The sequence below is a fragment of the Natrix helvetica genome, assembly GCF_964273705.1.
Source record: "Natrix helvetica genome assembly, chromosome: W".
NCBI classification, from domain to species: domain Eukaryota; kingdom Metazoa; phylum Chordata; class Lepidosauria; order Squamata; family Natricidae; genus Natrix; species Natrix helvetica.
In genome coordinates this window covers 81,035,847-81,055,813 of record NC_138555.1, presented here as the reverse complement: position 1 = coordinate 81,055,813, position 19,967 = coordinate 81,035,847, and the positions used below count along the sequence as shown (strand labels likewise).

The 19,967-nt window shown below is 38.4% G+C and overlaps 1 gene segment (V, D, J or C); it reads right to left on the bottom strand.

The window, feature by feature from the left end:
• The window catches only part of LOC309400410 (Ig gamma chain C region-like), a 110,043-nt gene extending 97,512 nt beyond the window's left edge, over positions 1-12,531 (bottom strand). The window contains exon 1 of the C gene segment in view: positions 12,465-12,531.
• Positions 12,532-19,967: the final 7,436 nt, after the last annotated feature.

Genomic DNA, 19,967 nt, shown 5'->3' with positions numbered 1-19,967 from the left:
TCAGAGGTCACAGACGAACTGACAAAATATTTCCGAGTCTAGGGAAGAAAACGAGAAGCAAAATTTTAATCTCCTTCGGGCCACACGCTGAGATTTGAAAGTAATCAAAGCATTTCTTCTCCAAAAGATGGAAGCAGATCTCAAACTTTTCTCTGAAACCTTGTTGCCAAAGTTATCTTGGTCATCCAGGTAAATGAAAGCCAACAATTTGCTCAAACTGGATATTCTACTTGGCTCCCCTTTCTTTACCAGTTGAGTGCTCTCTTTTGGTTAGCTACTAAAAGAGTAAACTCTGTTTTCTTGCTCTACGCACACAAACACACAAACACACACACACACCCCTCCCTTTTGGGTGTCAACTGTTTGAAGTAGCCCAGAAACCAGTATCATGAGTTCTAATACTACTTTTACTGTAACAGAATCGTGTAAGTCCCCCTCCTTCCTTTAGTTTCTAGGGAATGAGGGAGGGTCTCTTCTGAGAGACTTTCCACCCACTTTTCTGTGGGCTGAGATGTCTCTTAGTTGACCATTGCCTTCCTCATTCTGCCTCCCTTTCCCCTTTGTCCTCCCCCCTCTCTCAAGGATATTCCCACAGAACCTTAGAGAACTTCAGAAAAAGTTTCTGATCCCCCTGTCTAAGGGGAGATCTCTCTTTTGATTCTTAAAAGCTATGTTTTAGGCTCCAATTCTCTCAACTCTCCTGATTTCTTGCTTAGAAACAGGTACATCACACAACAGTGTAGTAAATGTGCCTCATTCTCCCACCTCCTATTTCCCCCATGACAACAACGAGTGATCAATGCAAAGTCCACCCAGCCAACTTTCATGCCCAAGAATGACCTAAAACTCACAACGTTCCGGTTTCTAGACCAGCAACTTACTTGCTACACCAAACTGATTCAGATATTTACCAGATGTCTTCTACTGAAGGGACATAGCAATAGTAGAATGGGTAGAATTACCGGGACATGATAACAACTTGCTATTTCACTTCTGTAAGAATTGCTTTGCTCCTGCAAGAATGAGAATTGCCTCCTCCATTTGCTTCTACCAGTGATCTAACTCCTGTTATCTTGATTTTGTGGGCAACTCAGTGCCTGGGGCAGTTATGGCCTGGCAGGGTTACATCAGGCAAATACCTGTACTGCTAAGCACTCAGCCTCCACTGTTCCTTGCTGCTCAGCCAAAGCAGGGCTACAAGGAAGGCATGGGCCAGGGGGCCAGAATTGGGTACTAAGCAGATGCCTCCAAAGGTATAAAAAGATGCCATATCTTCCCTAAGGTGTGACCTTTAACTGCATGTTGTGGAATGGTCTACCCAATTCTTCTTTGTACAAATAAAAGCAGTTACTTTTCCCAAGCCTCTTCCTGGGTCTCTCTCTTCTTTGGTTTTACAGAATCAAAGCACAGTCCATGAGACTCAGTTCCTGCTTCTCCTTTAAATATGGAGAACAAGCAGGGCTAAAACTTTCACAGTGACCAGAATGAAAAATGATTCTACTCCCTCTCCAAAGGTGAGCCTTTCATCCTCCATCCCAATCCAAACTGATCTAGTTCTGTTTTTTTTTAAAGAATACTTTGTGCGTCAAAATCAGGAGGGGAAAATTTGTCTCGGCCTGAATCTGACGGTACCTTAAAATAACAGTTATTAAAATAACCAACTCAGCAGCTGCTTCTCTGATTTATTGGAAGCTCAGCTTATTGGGGTTGGATTAGAAGACCTCCAAGGTCCCTTCCAACTCTGTCATTTTGCCTTTTCTGCAGCTGACTTACTGCTAGAACATTTCACACTTCCTATCTCTGTCGCATTTCAGAAGGAAAGTCCCCAACTGCTCTCTGGCACCGTAGTGCAGAAGAAAACCATACAATTTACAACTGAACGCTAGACCCTGGCAAAATCATCGTACCCTGCCCACCCAAAGCTTGAGCTGATGAGTAGTGACTTTCTAGAACAGGGTTTGTCAAGCTCATCCACCTTAAGATAGTTGGACTTCAACTTCTAGAATTCCTTAGCTGCATGAGGAAAGTGGATGAGGTCAAGTAACCCTATTCCAGGAGGCCAGGCGGGGAGAACTTAGCTGCTTTCTCCTGACTTCTCTTTTTTGGGGGGGAAACAAATTTAATTTTTTGTTACATATTTTAACTTATTTTATAAACAAATTGTTGCCCGGGGTTTCCCTCTGAACATCTTCCCGTATGCATAGTTCATTTTACATCATCTTTCCATTTCCCATTTCAGCCATATTGTTTTCTTTCCATATTTTCCATCTTAAGTTTAATTTCTTCTTAGTAGGTTCAACGGTATCATTATTTGCCCCTCCAAATTAACCACATTTAACATTTCATTTTCATCTATTATTCAGTTTTTACTGTAGAGAAGCTTTATCCTCAGATTTAATGTTGTATAGTACACACGTCGCTTAGTTAATTATCCACAATGAAAAGCATTAATCTATTCCCCTCACATCATATTAACTATGTATCATTGGCAATATTAACATATTTCATTTTATTCTACTAGTAAATCTTTTTTCCTTCTTTCCTCCTTTCCTGTCCATTTTCTCTTGGCCTCCTGACTTCTTCTAAAGCCCAGGTGTAATCGATCAAGTCAAATCATTTATCTAGCTGAGTAAAGGTAGCTATTTCCCCAAAGTCCCTCTCCATAATTCATACAACTCTACTCTGCTGCTGAATCCAAGATACAGCGGGTAACTTTATCATTCTCCTATCTAGGCTCTTGATTTTTAGAAAGCTGGGAAGCTGGCTGTATTTTACCCAGCCCTCACAAACCATTTCTCCAACCAGAGCCTTGGAGCAGCGTGAGAAAACATGAGGTGCAACCTCAAAGTTTAACGCAAAGGGTTGCACATATCCAAGTGGGATACTACACCTCAATAAAGGAAGGAGAGGCAGGAAAAAATGCTCACTGCTTTCCCCCCAACGTTGGGATGTCTAAGCTAAGAGTCTCGCAGGCAGCTTGCAAACTCTATGGCTTCAGGGAGATTTGGGAGCAATTAGCTCTCTTCCCCCCCCCCCAAAGCTATAGAGTTATCTCCTAGAACAGCCACGAGTTTTAGAGTAGGGAGAAAAGCTCTTCAGAGCTTTTTCTGAAAGCTTTCCAACTTCTGGAAAGCAAGGACTCTCCTACTAAGCCTGGCCATGTGGTCCAGAGAAATGGCATCCTCTCTCAACCTTCTCCATGCCACAAGCTGGGCATGGTGTCCCTCAGCTGTCCCTCTGGCCACTATCCCAAAACGAGCAGATTGTGGAATTAACCTGATTTTCAAAGCTATAGAGTTATCTCCCTAGAACAGCCACACGTTTTAGAGTAGGGAGAAAGGCTCTTGGAGCTTCAAAGCTTTTTCTGAAAGCTTTCCAACTTCGGGAAAGGAAGGACTTTCCTACTAAGCTTGGCCATGGGGTCCATCCTTCTCAACCTTCTCCATGCCACAAGTTGGAATGGTGTCCCTCAGCTGACCTTCTGGCCGCTATCACAAAACGAGCAGGTTGCGATTTTGCACAATACACTGAATCATAAAACAACCAGACTGAATCTGTACTACAGGCTGAGCTTGTAAAAAGCAAATAAACCGTAACCCAAGTTAACAATAAACAAGTCAAACTGATCTTGGGCTTCTAAGGGTTTTACTTGACCGCTAAACTTTGTGAAGTCAACCTCTGCTTCCTCCTTCTTCTCTAAAAATTTGAGAACAATCATCCACCTTTTAGCTAAGGGACTCGCTTGGAGTAATTCCTAGAATTTGCAGAGACCTAAATCGCTCGGGAACCAGCTGAGCCCCAAGATTAAACAGCTGAGCTGTTTTGGGGGCAAAGCGGTAAGCTGGCTAGGCAACCCCAGTTCAATTTCTCCCAAAATGGCAGCTTTAGAAAGCTTGCAGCTTTCCAAGCCGACGGGCGAGCTTTAGAATTTCTACACAATGGCTCAAGCGTTCCCCATCCTGATTAAGGTAAAGGTTCCCCTCACACACATGTGCTAGTCATTCCCGACTCTAAGGGGTGGTGCTCATCTCCGTTTCAAAGCCAAAAAGCCAGCACTGTCCAGAGACATTTCTGTGGTCATGTGGCCAGCATGACTAAATGCCAAAGGCACACGGAATGCTGTTCCCTTCCCACCAAAGGTGGTCCCTATTTTTCTACATGCGTTTTTTTACGTGCTTTCAAACTGCTAGGTTGGCAGAAGCTGGGACAAGTAACGGGAGCTCACTCAATTACGTGGCACTAGGGATTCAAACCGCTGAACTGCCTACCTTCTGATCGACAAGCTCAACGTCTTAACCACCGACGATTAAACCCACCACTAAATGGGGAACCCTTCCAGGTTTTTTTGGGGGGGCTAGCTACCACTACCACCCTTGCTACCTCTGCAGTTGAAAGATTGATTGACAAGATCTCCCCGTTGAGTGGCGGGTTTCACAGAAAGCTAGTGTTTCCCTCCCAAGCTTCTCTCTGCTCTCAAGGGTTCTCCCAGCTATGGAATAGTCTTAGCTATTAACTCAGCTTGTGCTATTCCTCCTAGCTAGCACTGGGATCAGTACGAAAGATTTATGGCTTTCCTAGCACCCCTAATCCCAGCTAACCCCGGCAGTAAATTTCAGGTGCATGCTCCCAAACCTAACACAAGCTTTCGGAGAAGCTACAGAGAAATCGCCCTGTGATTGCTCAAACCAATTCTCAGTAGAGGAACGAAGCAGCTTTGACCTGGCCGATCTCTTAGCTTGAAAGAGAGGCCATCTCTGTAGGTTTTTTTCGAAAGCTTAGTAACTATATGCTCCTAGCTCAGGGACCGGTTTCTGAGAATTCCATCCCAGAGCGAAGGAGGAAAAGCATTCATCTGGTCCATAGCTAAGCCCTAAGCTTGACTGTACATACCTCTCTGCCTTTTGCACGTACAATACGAATGAGCGCCTAGCCATACTGTGGGATTCAGGGAAGGAGGAGGGTTGCTGGTACCTAGTTTTTATCAAGCTGTCTTTCAGTGGAGGGTAAGGGGGCTGCAGAAAGGCATCTTATGATGGCTGGTGATCCCTAGCTATTGCTGTAAAAAAATATTATGGCTAGGAAAGCTAGCATGCTTGCTCAGTATTTAATAAGCTGGGCAAATGCTAGGAGCTTGGAAGAGCTTGAGCTACCAATGCGGGGCATTTGATGAGAGTCAGCACTGATTTCGCCAAAACCGACACAGCTGATTTTGGAGAAAAGCGCTGCTACCTTTAGCTTTTATGTAGGTGAGCCCCTGCTTTGGAAATCCCTTCAATCTCAGCTCTAGATGGCCTTCAGGGAAGCTACAGAGAAATCTGGTTTTGGAGAAAGCGCTCCAAATACCCCTAGCTTTCGTTTGCTCTAGGCAAGCACCTAGTTTTGGAGATCCCTTCGATCTCAGCTCTAGTTGACCATCAGGGAAGCTAAGGAGAAAGCTGGCTTTGGAGAAAGAGCTCCTAGCTTTAGCTGAAGGGATCTTTGGAGATCCCTTTGATCTCAGCTCTAGCTGACCATCAGGGAAGCTAAGGAGAAAGCTGTCTTTGGAGAAAGCACTCCTAGCTTTAGCTTTCATCTAGGCGAGCATCTAGCATTGGAGATCCCTTCGATCTCAGCTCTAGCTGACCTTCAGGGAAACTACGGAGAAATCTGGTTTTGGAGAAAGCACTCCAAATACCCCTAGCTGAACCTTTTTCTTGCTGTAGGCGAGCACCTAGCATTGGAGATCCCTTCAATCTCAGCTCTAGCTCTCCACCAGGGAAGCTAAGGAGAAAGCTGGCTTTGGAGAAAGCACTCCTAGCTTTAGCTGAACCTTTCATTTCATCTAGGTGAGAACCTAGCTTTGGAGAGTCCTGTCATCTCAGCTCTAGCTCTCCACCAGGGAAGCTACGGAGAAAGCTGGCTTTGGAGAAAGCACTCCTAGCTTTAGCTGAACCTTTCATTTTATCTAGGTGAGAATCTAGCTTTGGAGATCCCTTTGAGCTCAGCTCTAGCTGGCCTTCAGGGAAGCTACGGAGAAAGCTGGCTTTGGAGAAAGCACTCCTAGCTTTAGCTGAACCTTTCATTTTATCTAGGTGAGAATCTAGCTTTGGAGATCCCTTTGAGCTCAGCTCTAGCTGGCCTTCAGGGAAGCTACGGAGAAAGCTGGCTTTGGAGAAAGCACTCCTAGCTTTAGCTGAACCTTTCATTTCATCTAGGTGAGAATCTAGCTTTGGAGATCCCTTTGAGCTCAGCTCTAGCTGGCCTTCAGGGAAGCTACGGAGAAAGCTGGCTTTGGAGAAAGCACTCCTAGCTTTAGCTTTTATCTAGGTGAGCACCTGGCTTTGGAGATCCCTTCGATCTCAGCTCTAGCTGACCGTCAGGGAAGCTAAGGAGAAAGCTGGTTTTGAAGAAAGTGCTCCTAGCTTTAGCTGAAGGGATCTTTGGAGATCCCTTTGATCTCAGCTCTAGATGACCATCAGGGAAGCTAAGGAGAAAGCTGGCTTTGGGGAAAGCACTCCTAGCTTTAGCTTTCATCTAGGCGAGCACCTAGCGTTGGAGATCCCTTCGATCTCAGCTCTAGCTGACCTTCAGGGAAACTACGGAGAAATCTGGTTTTGGAGAAAGCACTCCAAATACCCCTAGCTGAACCTTTTTCTTGCTGTAGGCGAGCACCTAGCGTTGGAGATCCCTTCGATCTCAGCTCTAGCTCTCCACCAGGGAAGCTAAGGAGAAAGCTGGCTTTGGAGAAAGCACCCCTAGCTTTAGCTGAACCTTTCATTTTATCTAGGTGAGAACCTAGCTTTGGAGAGTCCTGTCATCTCAGCTCTAGGTGGCCTTCAAGGAAGCTACGGAGAAAGCTGGCTTTGGAGAACAGCGCTGCTAGCTTTAGCTTTTATCTAGGCGAGCACCTGGGTTTGGAGATCCCTTTGATCTCAGCTTTAGCTGGCCTTTAGGAAGGCTATGGAGAAAGCTGGTTTTGGAGAAAGCACTCCAAATACCCCTAGCTGAACCTTTTGCTTGCTGTAGGCGAGTACCTAGCTTTGGAGAGTCCTGTCATCTCAGCTCTAGCTGACCATCAGGGAAGCTAAGGAGAAAGCTGGCTTTGGAGAAAGCACTCCTAGCTTTAGCAGAGTTCTCTTTGATCTCAACTCTAGCTGACCATCAGGGAAGCTAAAGAGATAGCTGGTTTTGGAGAAAGCACCCCTAGTTTTAGCTGATCTCAGCTCTGGATGACCATCAGGAAAGCTAAGGAGATGGGTTCCAAGAGGCTAAAGCCAAAAAAAAAAGAGAGAGCTGCTTCCACCTTTCCGAAGCTACAGCTTAAGGTTCTCCAGCTGTTTTCTAGTTGAGGATTGCTAGAGCTATCCTGGAGCTGAAAAATATGAAGCTCCCCAACAGGCTAACTTGCTGAAATCCAGGGCTTTTTCTAGTTACATTCAAAGGCATAGCTGAGTAGGAAGCCAAACATCTTTTCAAAAGTAGAAAACATGTTTCAGGGACACTCAGAGAGATTCTCCCCAGCCCCAGATATTATTGTCTCAGATATAGCTAAAGCTATAGGGGTTGGGAAGACCACGCACAGCATCTGTAGAGCTTCTTCTGGCTAAGCTTTAGGGACACTAGAAGGGTCTAGCTTGCTATCCTAAAACTCCAAAAGTTTTATTTAAAGGGGAAAGACATTGGATGGCAAAATCCTGGGATACTCAGGGCATCCCAGATGTTTGGGAGTTAAGATGCTGTAGAGGGCTACTAATTTTGCACTGAAAAGATTCTCTGTCTACCAATCCATCAATCAATTCAACAATCAATCGACCAATCTTCTAAATAAATATCGCCCTTAGAGGGGTTTTAATGCCACCATTTCTACTTCATAAACAATCAATGTTAACTAAATAGGAATGCTAATTAACCATGTACTAAGTTTCCCGCGGTCTATGTCGTATGAACTAAGACGAGTAAAATAACATCTTTTCTCAAACAAAATTCCTAAAACGACCAGTCCTTTCTTAAAATTAATCAGAACAAGAAAGATGGAAATTTCAAAGAACAGTCATGATTGTACTCTACCAAATAAATAAAATAAATGGAAACTCTGCCACAGAGGATAAGAACAGAACAATCCCAATTTAAAGCATAAATAAATATAGTGGTTTTCCCCGCTCCCCAATTAGAAAATTGAAAAACAACTTTCTTAGTGACTTTAGGAGAAACATTTGCCCCCTAAAAAAAAAAAGAACAATTCTGATTCATGCCACAAAGTCATTCTTTTCTAAAAAATAAAAAATCACCCCAATCAAATCAGTCATTTCCCTCATGAGTAATTCTTTAAAATAATAACAATAAAACAATGCACCGTTCAATAACAACCTTAATGCAAAATTATGAAGAAATATTCCGCTGGTAGAAAACAAAAGCATCATTCAAATAAATGGCTATAATAATCAAGTGATCAAACAATGTTAAGGCGTATTAATTCAGTAAAAGAGGTTGTCATAGTAAACAAGGAAAAAAATGTGTGATGATTAAAGCCGAATCCATACAAATAATTCTGCTTTTTTCCTTACCATTTTAGTGTGTGGTTTCTAGAAGAAAAATGGGCAGAAACTGGAAAGGGTGCCAGCAAAAAAAACAAATGCCTAAGGAAAAACCTTAATTTTTTTCCCCTTGTTAAAATTAAAACATGATCAATCACATTTATTTTTGGAAAAGGGAGGAGGGAGAGGACTGGGGGAAAAACACCAGGTGTTGTTTTCGAAACACTTAAGGGCTATTTACAGCCATCCAGAATTATTTCAGAAGCCCCAAACTCTTTCAGATGAAACTTGAGTCTTAAAATATACTAAAACCGAGAAACGAATCTATCACCACCTGCTCCCAGAATATTCTGTTTTCTGTCAGGCTATTTTAGTTTCAATCCTCCCCCTCCCTCCCAACTGCAAAAAAAACACATTCATTCTATTTTTAAAAAAAAATCATACAGATTTTTTATTTTATTTTATTTTATCTTATCTAACCAGCATTTTATTCTGTCTTTTCCACACCTAAGTCTGTTCAAAGGCAATTAATTCACCATTTTACTCCTGCTTAATTCAAATGGGAAATCTGTGCTGGATTCCCCCCTAAACTTAATTCAGATCCAGAAATCAATCTCATAATGAACAAGGCACTCAATAAATTCTAAAGATCGGGAAATAAAATAATAACAGTGTATAATAAAAAAAAAATAACCGAAGAGAGAATTCAGATACATTAAGAATTACCCAATTTACAGCAGAAAAATTTGATCATCCGATATGTTGCATGAAACAGGTTCTAACAACAGGACATTTCTTTAACTTTTTAAAGAATCATAAGACTCTTTTTTTTTTTCATTTTCCACAGCAAACTAATAATAATAACAATAATAGAAATAAAGAATGGAAGAATTAAAAGAATAGAGGACAAAAGGATATAGAAATGAGAGTCAATAGAAAAACAGGCAACAATTCAATAGAGAGACATATTTATGCTTCGTAAATGATATATCTAAGGTTCTATTCCATTTTAAATTGAAATAATTGAGGCAAACAGTAAAAGAAAAGAGGAAGAAACAAACTATTTCATTTCTAGAGCTGGATATGTGACATTTTTAATCCTTTGGTTTAAGTATCTCAGAAATTAAAAACAGTGAGAGAATGAAAGAGTGGGTTTCTTCAACAGAGGCAAAATCCTTCCAAATTAATAAAAGTCCTCTTACACATAAGAAACATATATACGATTTAGAAAAAAAAATAGATTTACCTGTGGTAACGGTGACTAAGGGTCCTCGTCCCCAGTGGAGACTTGCACATTAACATAACTGTGAAATATATACTTAACTCTTCACAATCACTGAGAACTGGACTGGAATAATATTAAGTAAATCCAATGTTCGTGTCAAACATGGAGTAAATCCAATTTCATGTCACAATTGTGAGGTTTCCTCTCATCATTTAGAACAAATCTAATGAAATTTCAGTAGGATCGCATCCTTCTCTATTTCCAGATCACACAAACTATTTGGGGGGGGGGGGAAGAATACTTAGAACCCAATTTTGTTCGCAACAATCTTATTAAATTCTTTCAAAAAACTCTGCCACAGAAATGATAAAATGTCATTTTAGGAGAAAAGGGAGAGAGAGAGAGAGAGGAGTAGACGAAGAAAAGGAGAAAAGGGGTAATGTTATTTTTGCTATACAGACTCGGTTCTTCCTGGAATGGATTTTAGTGAATCCAAGAAAACTGCATTAAAATCACGAAGAAAAACTCACAAAAAGAATAACGTAAGAAAGGAGAATAATTTTTACCTGTCGTGACGGTGACGGGGGTTCCTTTTCCCCAATAGTCAAACCAGTTGTCACAATGAACAATAGTCATGGACTAATCATACAAAAAGTTTGACTATTGGTTAAGCCAAACCTTAATCTTAATTTGCCAATTATCCTGACAGAATATTAATATATGAACTATATTAAAAATATAAAAATAATATAAAATATATTAAATTTCTGTCACTATAAATGATGAATATATATATATATATATATATATATATATATATATATATATATATATATATATATATATATAATTTGAGAACATACAAACTGCTACACAATAAACAGAACAAGAAAGAAAGAAAAAAAGAAAAGACAGACAAACTGAAGGAAAGGATAACAAGAAATAGAGAGAAAATGAACCAAAAAGATTAATTCTTTTGCATATTTACTTGGCAGTAAACGGACTCTAGTGGTAATTACTTTGAAGTCATAAATTATCAAACAATTATCTAAGAAACATTTATTCTGCAGTTACTCTTCAAACCTATTTAAAACGTCAGCCTAAAAATGACTGAGAAACATTAAAAAATCCAGGTTTTTTCCCCCACTATGGGGAAAGTCGTATCGCATGTTTGCAACTTCATAACCAACTTTTTGTCCATTTGGCCGAAGTACAAATTTCAAGTGGGCTGTTGGGTTATTTTAATTTAGACTCGATTTTCCTGAAATTAAGAAATTACCCTGTCTTTTGGATGAGATTCTGGAACTGCTTATGTCCCAGAACTTTTAACAGTGCCACAGACAAAATTTTAACATCCCTTAGAAAATGAAAGCACAAAAAAGGAGGAAAAAAATTCCAAATGAATAACAAATATATAGAAAGAATGATAAAAACATACCTGTGCTGACTACGACATTTGTTCCTTTACCCCAGATGTCAAAGTAGTCACATCAGGTCAATCAAATCCAAACCATGTACAAAAACCTCATGAAGAATTATTTCGTCCTTTTTCGGACCGTGAAAAAGCAATTTATAAAAGTCCAAAACAAAAATAACTTTTGAATGGTTTAAAATGATAAGAAACTACATATAAATTGTTCGGGATTAATTAGATTACTGAAGGAAAAAAATCCCTCCTTTGTGACAAAAATCTATATGGTGGCAGAAAGTTTCTAGACTTTGCTAGATCTGGAGACGGCATAAAAACTTTGGATGTTTGGTGGCACTTTTGCTAATTATACTTTTGACTGCAAAGAATGAACTCAATTTTTTGACCCCTTAGTGTCTAAATTCAGAAGAACAATTTGCTTTTAAAATCCTATTAGAAGAAGCATGTTCTGAATGGATTCACAAAGAAGAAATTTAACTGAGCCTAGAGAAACAATGATATATATAAAGGAATAAAAGGAATAACAAAAATATGAATAGTCATGCAAAGATATTAATTAAAACTCTCACTGTTTCCAGGATCCACTTCCCAATAGGGTTACTTATATTTACGAACATTGACAGTGCCACGGACAAAATGTCATTTTGAAAATGGAAGAAAAAGAGGGGAAAAACTCCAAATAACAGAACAGTTAGTAACATAAGGTAGAAAAAATGATAAAAACATACCTGATGTGACTACGACCGATGTTCCTTTACCCCAGTACTCGAAGTAGTCACATCAAGTCAACCAAATTCAAGCCATGTACAAAAACTTAATGAGGAATTATCTCGTTCTTTACAGACCGTGGAAAAAGCGGCTAAGCCCTATTTTACAGATGCGCCCCACAAAATACCCTTCGAATTGTTTAAAAAGATAAACATTATATCTAAGTGGCTCAGGACCAATCAAATTATTAAAGGGAAAAAAAAATCCCTGAGGTTCTTAGTACCTTAAGACGAATATATATATATAATGGCAAAATGATTCTGGGATTCGTTACTTAGATTTGGAGATGGATAAAATCTTTGAGGCTAGAGAATCAGTTTTTTTCAGGAATAGCAAAAAAAAATGAGGCAAAGACATTCATTAAAAGGTCATCATCTCCCTTTTCAAAACATTCTTTCTGCTATGAAGGCTTACAGATCAAAATTCTAAGAGTGCCACAGACAAAATTTTAGAGAATTAAAGCCAAAAGGGGGAAAAAAATCCAAATTAATAACAGATGAAAGAGGTAAAAAGAATGAAAAAATCATACCTGTGCTGACTGTGACCATTGTTCCTTTGCCCCAGTAATCCAAGCCATCACATCAAGTCAACCAAGTACAAGCCGTGTACAAAAACTTAATAAGGAATCACATTGTCCTTTGCCAACCATGAAAAAAATGGACTCAATTTATAAACCTCCAAAGAAAAGTATCCTTTAAGTGGCTTATTTTGGGTTGCAATGGACAAACGTGATGCCTTAATGTTTAAATTTAGATATATATATATATTTGTGTTACAACCCCTGGTATGCCTAAATATGGGAGGAAGGTCACTACTCCCTCTTTCTGTCCTTCGGCTTCATCACAGAAGACCATGCAGGCAGAAAACCATATTCTTATTTTTAATGTTGCCTTTTATATTTGTGTTGTATTTGTACTGATAAATAAATAAAGGGAGACTAGTATAGATCTATTTCGAGCTAATTAGCTCTCATCAGCTAGCCATACCCTTACTGGGATTTGAATATAGATTTAATCTGAATAATATGAAATCCTATTAGAACTCATGTGGCGCATGGATTTGTAAATAAGATATTTAACCCAGTCTACAGAATCAATTACCTTTTTTTAAAGGAATAGCAAAAATGCGAATGGTGACGCAAAGACAATAATGGGTAGATCACCCTCTCTGTTCCCAGAATGGGCTCCCCACTAAGATTATTTAGGTTCAAGAGCTCTAAGTGTGACACAGATAACATTTTAATATCATTTAGAGAATTGAAGCCAAAAGGGGGGGAAAAAATCCAAATTAATAGCAAGATGGAAGAGGTAGAAAGAATGAAAAATGTCATACCTGAGGTGACGGTGACCATCGTTCCTTTGCCCCAGTAGTAAAAGTAGTCACGCCAAGACAATTAAATTCAAACCATGTACAAAAACCTAAGGATTATTTTGCCCATTCCAGACCATGACAAGCGACTTAGATCAAAACTACAGTAGCTCCAAACAAAAATACACCTTGAATATCTTTAGAAGACAGAAAATTCCTCAGGACGAATCAAATTACTAAAGGAAAAAAGTACATGAGTTCCTAGCCTTAAGACAATATCTATCTAGCTATCATCCATCCATCCATCCATCCATCCATCCATCCATCCATCCATCCATCCATCTATCATCTATTATCTATCTATCTATCTATCTATCTCTCTCTCTCTCTCTCTCTCTCTATCTATCTATCTATCTATCTATCTATCTATCTATCTATCTAGTGGCAAAACGATTTCAGATTTTGTTATTTAGATTTGGAGATGTATAAAATCTCTGGATTTTCAATGACTCTACTGTAGAGTCATTTGATGCCGTAATATCTTAATATTTTAAACAATAAACAATCTGAAAACCTCTTAGAAGCATGTTCTGGATGAATTTGTGAATAAGACATTTAATTTAGCATAGAGAATGGATGATTTTTCAACAGCACCCATGTGAAGGGTTATTCATGGACATTTTGAAATAGATAGCAGGTTTACGCCACTTATCATTTTAAAAACAACAGAAAATAGGGGGAAATCCCACAAAATCATTAAAGACAATCGGTATAAAGAACAACAACAACAAAAAAGCTAGTTTAACTTACCATTAGTTACCGTCACACTAGTTCCTTGTCCCCAAGCATCAAAAGCATAGTCACAGTGATTTTAATTCCATTGCAACTTTGCAAAAACCCCGTGGGCTCATTATCAAGAGTGCTGGTGATGAAAACTAGCTAACATTCACATTTATCAGGAAGGAACTTAGTTTAATTGAATGAAGATGGATCTTAATTTTCACAGAAGTTCCGATCAGCAACTTCCATGCACATATCCTTCAAGGAATCCATTCCGCCTATCCCGTCACTTAAAAATCCATACATTTCCCGTCAAGATCTCCACGGTTTCACAACAATCTAATTTTTACCTTTCTGGGAAGTCAAATTGCAACTGGGATATCAATGCTCACCTGAAGTGACGGTGAGGGGAGTACTTGGGTCCAAAGACATTAAAAGCGTAGTCACAGGGATTTTAATTTCATGACAGTTGGACAAAAATTATCTCAGTCCCAACTCTCTGGGCCTTTGATCTTACATCTGCCCTGCGGTTGTTGTTTTCCATTCCCTGTTTTTAATTACGCCTCTTTTCTGCCTTAAATTCATATTCACAATTCTATTCTCTTTCTTTTTAATTAAAAAAAAGAGAAATATTTCTCTTTGCTTCTCTTGCTTGGCCGCGGCGGCACGCCTCACTTTAAATCATGATATCCATGTGAAAAAAATTTAATAGAAAACCTTCACTTCAAGTTGCAATTACTGGAATTCATTAGCCTCAATAATCTAGGTGACACTAATAAACCCATAAATTAACCTGACTATTGCATATGAGTAAAAACTTTGTCAATGCCTTCCATTGAGAAAATTATCATGCATAGAGAATGGTTTGTTTCTTCAATTGGAGTGAATAGGTGGACAGACAGACAGTCAAACAGAGATAGATAGATAGATAGATAGATAGATAGATAGATAGATAGATAGATAGATAGATAGATAGATAGATAAATAGATAAATAAATAGTTAGATCAATAAATAGTTAGATCAATAAATAGAAAAAGAGATAGACATAGCTAGATAGATGATAGATAGATAGATAGATAGATAGATAGATAGATGATAGATAGATAGATAGATGATAGATAGATAGATGATAGATAGATAGATGATAGATAGATAGATAGATAGATAGATAGATAGATAGATAGATAGATGATGGATGGATGGATGGAAGGTAGGTAGATGGATAGATAGATAGATAGATAGATAGATAGATAGATAGATGATAGATAGATAGATAGATAGATAGATAGATAGATAAATAGATAAATAAATAGTTAGATCAATAAATAGTTAGATCAATAAATAGAAAAAGAGATAGACATAGCTAGATAGATGATAGATAGATAGATAGATAGATAGATAGATAGATGATAGATAGATAGATAGATAGATGATAGATAGATAGATGATAGATAGATAGATGATAGATAGATAGATAGATAGATAGATAGATAGATAGATAGATAGATAGATAGATAGATAGATAGATGATGGATGGATGGAAGGTAGGTAGATGGATAGATAGATAGATAGATAGATAGATAGATAGATGATAGATAGATAGATAGATAGATAGATAGATAAATAGATAAATAAATAGTTAGATCAATAAATAGTTAGATCAATAAATAGAAAAAGAGATAGACATAGCTAGATAGATGATAGATAGATAGATAGATAGATAGATAGATAGATAGATAGATAGATAGATAGATGATAGATAGATAGATAGATAGAGATAGATAGATTCAAATAGACTTAATTGGATAACAGACAGCGATTTTGCACCAAATAAGAGCTCTGTGGAATTCCTACAAAATTCACCTCATCCTACATTTCTCCTATCTCTATTTCTCCATTTTAGTGAAATTTGCAATTAAACCACTATTGCTGTTTCATTAGCCCCCAATAATTAATCTCTATGACACGGGCAACTAGTCCAGTGTTTAAAGAATTAAAAAAATATACTGAGTAAACCTTTTAACATTAGAAAAAAATAAAATAAAATAGGAATAATTTTGTTTTTACCTGAAGTGACGGTCACTGGGATTCCTTGGCCCCAATAATCAAGGTAAGCATAGTTACACCATGTTCAATTTTTAATTAGTTCCTTTACCAAAACCACTTACACATACGTATAACCCAGAGGTGGGTTTCTGTAGGCATTACTGCCGTTTCGGTGCGTACACAATTTTGTCCGAACGGGTAGGACCCTACCATTCATATAACCTTTTGCTTTAGGAGAATTTTACTGAAGTTGCTTGTTCATCGGCCTAACAAGAAGTCTATTCAAACATCAGGAAGTGTTTTTAAAAAAAACAGCAACCAGAAATAGCAGATTGTTTTCAGAGCATATAAAAATATACACCTCGAAAACCTCAACTAAGCAATGGGATATGCCAAATTTTCAAGGCTATATTGTCCAAGAAGGGTTCCGAAGAGAAGAATAACATTAAGAATAGATAGCAAGAATTTACTTGAAGTGACAGGACTAAATTCCCTTTCCCCAAAGTGGTTCATTGATTGATTTTTTTTTTGAGGGGGACGGGCAGGTCAATGAAAAAATAAGGGCCCATATTGGGAAGAAGTCTTCATGGCTTTTGAGGAGCCCCTTCTAAAGTAAGATGGCTTACGCTGTGGGGATTCTTAGACTCTTATCCTTCTTTATTTTCTCAGACAGTCGTCAAATATAAATACATTAACCAATTTCATTCAACCCCACTCAATTAACTAAGGGGAAATATTCAGATCCGGCTCTACTTCAATCCCTTACCCCAATTTCTTTGAAACAGCCGTATCGGCATGAATCAAAATTTGGAATGGAAACATCTGTTCAGATGCTTTTCATAAAGGTTGAACTTATTTTTTTTTATTATTATTATTAAAGCGTGTGTATGAAACGCATATTTAGTTCCTAATACTACACCTCAGGTAGCAAAACAGAAGCTAAATGCAATGTAGACCTTCAAGACAAATTAGCATGCATTGGAATTTAATAGAATTTGAAGAGTAACACAAATACAACGATAAAAGATAATACCTGTTGTAATGATCGGCCTTGTTCCTTGTCCCCAGTATTCAAGGTACCAGTAGCCACAGTAATATTTCCAAATGGAAACGTGGGACATAATTCTCGGCAGAGAAGGATGAGTCTCGTGAAAGAACTAGACTAGATGTATTTTCCATGTGTCTTCCAAGCCAATTTTGAATACGGAATCATTGAACACTTGGAGAGACAAGTGGAGATCATTTGATTCCCCACCGACTGTCCAATGCAACCAGGATCTTATTGAGGTCCCACAGGGAAGGACACTGGTGGCATCTTTTGAAAGCCATCTTCCCTCAAACAAACCAAGAGTTGCCACTCTCACGGCACAAATTCCTTGAGGATTTTTTTTTTAAAAGCAGAATAAATTAAAGGGTTTTATCTGACGTACCACAGGGTGGGATTTTTTTTTTTTAGGAATAATTTTAAACACACACAAACACACCGGCACAACAGGATGGAGTCTCCAATTAAGTACAGTCTGCAATTTATCCTAAAGATCAATTAAAAAAAATTGCAAATGCCTAACTGCAGGATTTTCTGCTACTCTAGCCAATGGATTAAATCCTCAACTAACTTCATGAAGTTAAGGTGATTCCCCAGGTACAAAAGTTGCATCCTAACAATATCCTATGATGGATGACAAAAAGCGAAAGATTCCTTTAAATTTAAAATCTGTGTTCAGTTAAGAGAGAAAAAAACAACCCAGAGAGATTTGCTTCCAACTCTGTTATTCTTGATCAAAGCAATATTTCTTTGTGGAAACTTTCCGTGACACTGACATCAAATTGACATGAAAACAATTGCGTCTAAGGTAGTTTTTAAGAACGCTAGTGATCGAAATCTAAAATGTTCAAAAATTTGGCCCCAAATTGCTGGAAGTGTAAAAAAAACACCAGGCACTTTCTATCATATGTGGTGGACGTGCAATGAGGCAAAAAAATATTGGAAAATGATCCAATCATGGTTAGAACAAATGGTGGGAGAACAAATTATGTTTAAACCAGAAACTTTTCTCCTAGGCATAATACCGGAGGGGTTTAAGAAAGATACACTCTATCTAATTATACATATACTAACCACGGCGCGCATAACCTATGCACAGTATTGGAAAAAAGAAAATACACCATCAGAGCTAGATATAATCAGAAAAGTGTTGGCCTGTGCAGAAGCAGATAGGCTCACTTTGGAACTTAAAAATGAAGGGGAATCAGAATATTTTGAGGTATGGAATAGATTCTATGATTGGTATAAGTTAAGATGATAAGACTGGAACAAATGTATATATGGCGATCGAACAGAAGGACCGACAATGTATTAAGTAGAATAACTGTTAACGGTTGAAACTAGCTGTACATAATGTGAATATACGATCACCCGGACTCTGCGGCATTGCATTGTTTTAAATGTAAAAACAATAAAAATATATTTTAAAAAAAACTGCCTAGCGTTTACATTTATCAGAAAGGAACTTAATTTCATTTAATGAAGATGGATCTTAATTTTCACAGACGTTCCGATCAGTAACTACTATGCACTCCTCCTTCAAGGAATCCATTTGGCCTATCTCATCGCTAAAAATCCATACATTTTCCACAAAAGACCTCCATGGTTTCAGAATAATCCAATTTACATTTCTATTAGATTCAATTGGAATATCAATGCTTACCTGAAGTGACGGGGACATTGGTACCTCGTCCCCAGACATCGAAAGCACCCCAGCTCACAGTAATCTATTTCCTAAACTACTTCATTCAAATACCCATGACATGGAGGGCATATTAGAACATAGAATAGTAGAGTTGGAAGGGATCTCGGAGCTCTTCTAGTCCAACAAGCAGGAGATCTTGTACCATTTCAGATCAATGGTGGTCCATTCTTTTTTTTTTTTTTTTGATGGAACTCTCACAACTATTGGAGCAAGCTTCACAACTACTCCAGCAAGCTCCAGTAGTTGTGGAAGCTTGTTCCATGGGTTGATTGTTCTCACCACTTGGACATTTCTCCTAAGTTCTTGGTTGCTTCTCTCCTTGGTTAGAATAGAATAACAGAGTTGGAAGAGACCTTGAAGGTCTTCTAGTCCAACCCCCCTCCTTAGGCAGGAAACCCTATACCATTTCAGATAAATGGACATCCAACCTCTTCTTAAAAGCTTCCAGTGTTGGAGCATTCACAACTTCTGGAGGAAAGTTGTTCCGTTGATTAATTGTTCCAACTGTCAGGAAATTTCTCCTCAGTTCTAAGTTGCTTCTCTCCTTGATTAGTTTCCTTCTTGGAAACTAGTTTGATTAGATTAGTTTGCTTCTTGGTTTTGGTTAGTTTCCATCCATTGTTTCTCGTCAAAATATATCGAGGGTATTTTAAATTGTTCAACATGCCGTGATTCAGATTGAGGACAGAAAGAAAGAGAAATGATTAAAACTAGAATATTTATCTGACGTGATGATACCTGGGCATCTTTACCTTGCTAAACAAAAATTTCACAGCTGCGTAGAATATTTCTTTCTTTAGAGGTCAACCAAAAGTTTATTTGGATATTGTGGCCAAATGTTTAATCATTTCTTGTCCCAGCTCTTGACTGGTCCCAGCGGTGGCCTTCAGAAATAGGTTAGAATTCCCCTTCCCCCTCAGTGTTCTTGGTTATCACTCTGCGACAGATAAAATATGGGTTTGATGCTGCTTGGCATCAAAGCTATATGACATCAGCATCTGGATTAATTTTAGAAGCTGCAATTTTAAGAAGACATTTTTGGAGGATAATTTGATGGCCTCTTCCTTCTGACAGCCCTTCAAGGATTGGAAGACTGCTACCATATCACTCCTAAGCCTTCCCTTCGCTAGGCTAAACATACCTACTT